Source organism: Mastomys coucha, unplaced genomic scaffold (genome assembly GCF_008632895.1).
Source record: "Mastomys coucha isolate ucsf_1 unplaced genomic scaffold, UCSF_Mcou_1 pScaffold22, whole genome shotgun sequence".
NCBI lineage: Eukaryota > Metazoa > Chordata > Mammalia > Rodentia > Muridae > Mastomys > Mastomys coucha.
The window spans coordinates 191,724,778-191,728,265 of NW_022196905.1; the positions used below are offsets into that span (position 1 = coordinate 191,724,778).

The 3,488-nt window shown below is 37.4% G+C and overlaps 1 long non-coding RNA gene across 1 annotated transcript; it reads right to left on the reverse strand.

Moving 5' to 3' along the window:
• Positions 1-225: 225 nt before the first annotated feature.
• Positions 226-3,260, reverse strand: LOC116071398. Its single transcript, XR_004110872.1, has 2 exons — positions 3,223-3,260; positions 226-428 (listed from the first exon to the last, which is right to left on the reverse strand). It is a non-coding gene; the product is annotated as an uncharacterized LOC116071398 (long non-coding RNA).
• Between the last annotated feature and the right edge of the window lie 228 nt (positions 3,261-3,488).

Sequence of the window (3,488 nt, forward strand, 5' to 3'; positions counted from 1 at the left end):
AGCCACATAATGTATAGTACATGAAATTCTCCTTATTATCCTTGAGAGAGCTTTTGTTACTTCTTTAAAGTGAAGTGGGTAGATACTTTCCTATTTCTATTTCACTAACATACTTCTATTATGTAAATACATAGTTTATCATCTTGCATGATAATAAAAATTATATCAAAGTTTAGGGATAACATTAATAGTCCAAAATTTTCCATAGAACTTCGTACACAGAAATCTGAAGTCAGATAAGTGCCTTATGATTTAATACATGGCCTTCCCCCATGAAACTCCAGCTCTTACATTTTGTTTCTATCTTCTTCTGGTGTGCTCCTTGAGTTTCGGAAGAGATACGGGATTGACGTAGGTATCCTGTCAGGGCTGAGTACCCTGTCCTTTCTCTCAGCTTGTTAACTAGTTATACATCTCTCCACTGGCTCCTGCCAATTACAGAAAGTATTTTCTCAGAAAAATGGGAGAACAGTTTCGGTCTAAAGGTTTAAACACAAATGTTCAGGCAGAAATTTTAGAATGTGAATACTTAGGAAAATAACAGTAACAGATTCTTCTAGTGCATATGACCTACCTTGATTCGCAGATATGTGATTTTACCAGATTTGAGGTACCTGGCATGAAATTCACTACAGTAGAACTAAACCCAAATCCCATCAGAAAGTAATTAGTTACCTTGTAAAAGTAACTTATTCGACACACGTAATTGCCATGTTGGAGACTTACTGCTAAATAAGTTTGCCCTTTCTACCTATTTCTGAACTCTGGATGGCTGGTTCAACTCAGATGTTCTGGCTCAAAATCCTCTACAAGGTGACTGATATAAATTGGCTTCTCTTGGCTTCTACCTGAATTGTCTGCTTGGAAAGACTGCCTCTGAAAGTCCATGAACTGAATTGTGCCAAACTGCACTGAACTTAGCTGAATTCATTTGAACAGAACTGAACCAGACGGAACTGACTGTCTCGCCCTCATTGCTTTATAAATATCCTCTTTCCTGTCCTCTTGAGAGTTGGGTATATCCTATCTCTGACTCATTCTGTCAAATCTATCTCAAATTCTTTACTCTGTCTACCCCTCAATTAGACAACTGTTTGTGATTAATGTTCATATTAAAGCCATGTCTGTATTTCAGCCAGAGAGATCAAAAGTGTGTACTAAGGGCTTGACTGTGTTCCAGCCAGATCATACTGTAGTTCAGTGTGTGTCTTTGGAGTGATACCTTATCAGAGAAGCCATGTTACTGGATTAAAATTCTTCTACATCTTCCCCATTTCTGTTTAACTAAAAAATGTAAACAGTTTAATATTTAGAACAGAAACAATTATCAGTCCCATCACATAACTGTCCATATGTCCTTATGGAGATCCTTAGATGTGATGGTCCTTCATAACTGCAGTTTTGACCATTTGTCCTTCAACAAATGTCCATTTCAGCACTAAGGTTTTCTAGTGTGCCAGTGTGATGAGTAATCTGCCCTTCTTCAGCTGGTTTGTTGAGCTGTTCCCTTGTTTGTGGGATCAGTTTTCTGCACTGCTGTCCTTCTGCCTCCCTTCCTTCCTTGATTCTTACCTTTCATGTAGAATCTCTTATTCAGATTGAATTGTTACTGATTTTGGTGGAACTCAGTCTTTCATCACATGTGGAAAACTAGACAAATGATCCTCTCCAACACATTGTCTGATTTCTGTTTTGATGTTAAATATCTTCAAAGTGTACAGGTTCATCTAAACTAGCAGTTTTGTCTACAGTTCAGTGTCCTTTACTCATTTCTGTTTCCCAAGATACTATTAGATCTTTATGAATCTCCACATAAACTCGACACTTAAGCACTCTCTGTCAATGTCTGACACCTCCCCTCTCCAGAATAACTGTAGTCATTTTGTTCCATGCCTGCTAGCCACTTGCTATTGCTGTAAATTGCCTTCCAGTCATTGACACAGAAAAAGTGACTTGGCCCAAGGACAAGCTGACCACATACCCTGTTTTATTCTGTATGTTCTGTATGAAGTTTGCTAATCTTAAGAAAATCTACAAAGCTTTACAATGGATCCATCAAATCAAAGGTCAATATGAACTGTTATGTCTAAAATATCTTGTTTCAGAGCTGACCACTGGGCAGTCCTTCTTGTACCTATTATGAGCTCACTATGGTTTTGTTGGCTGACAGTAAAGAAGGCTGCTAATAAGTCAAAATTTTTGGTTATAATACTCATGCCCTATTATCTTAATATTCTGAATTTCCACAGTTCACCATGCATCCACCACCTACCTTTACCTTACTCAGGAGCAGTCAGCTTAAAGGTTAGCTGATATTACTTTTACTAGTAAGCCAACTGTTCCTCTCTTTGCCCTTTAAACCTTTGAACCTGTTTTTTCCTATCAAAAGCTTCCCTAGGAGCAAACTAGTACCACAGTTAGGCTTCTCAGAACTTTTTATGGTTCTGAATGTTCAGAATTAAGGTGTACATTTAATAAACTCTTCTAGCTTAACTGACATCTGTTTTTGTATGGTTTGAGTTCCTGAATCTGGTCACTTTCTATCCATTCAAACACAAACAATCAAGCCTATTATATGAGATGTTAATATATCATGTCAGCTAAGATAGATATTCACTGTCTGCGATTGGAGTAATATTAATCTGAGCTCCACTTTGAGGTAGTAGATCTCTTCCCCATAGGTCTATGGCTATATTTTCCACATAAGGCTTTAATCTTTCTATCAACCATCTGGTTCCACACATTTAACTTGTCTTATACTTTGTTCTAATTGGGAACAGTATCTTCAATACTGATTGGATGAGCTATTTCATTTCTTACAAGAAATGCCTGGCTAGTGTTGCTTGTTGGCAGCATATGAGCCAACCCCCCCAGGGAGTTTCCCTTAAATATACAGGGATTATCTATGACCAATCTGCATCTATTAGACCAAATCCTACCCTTACCACACCTTCTACAAGTCCCAGAAGGGTGAGATTTTCTAGAGAAGTCTCTAGGAATGCCTTGATTACAATCCCTTTTCAAGTGACTTTGTCTCCCACATTTAAAATAATGTACATATCTAGAATTATTGTCCATTGCTTGTCCAATCACATAGAGATGTTTCACTACCACCAAACCAGTTCTAATTCACTGGTGCTGATGAAACTTTTAAAAGTCTAAGAACATTTTTTTTTCATAATCTGAATCTGTATATTCAAAAGCTAAAGTTTCACTTCATACCTGTTTCACATCTGGATCTGATATTGCCCTGTTTACAGTGAACATTTATGTATGTAAGAAGTCAGTTAAAGGCTCTCTATTACTGCATTCCTGTCATGTCATTATTACATCATTGGTCATAAGTTGTCTGGCAGGTTGGTATTGCAGCCTGCAAGGTCCAGCACTGAATAAGATCATCTGAGGTTTTTCTCTTCTACAAAGCATGAATAACATTTTTCAACACTATGCAAGTTTGGCAGCAGAAAGGACATTTTCCTGACCATTTT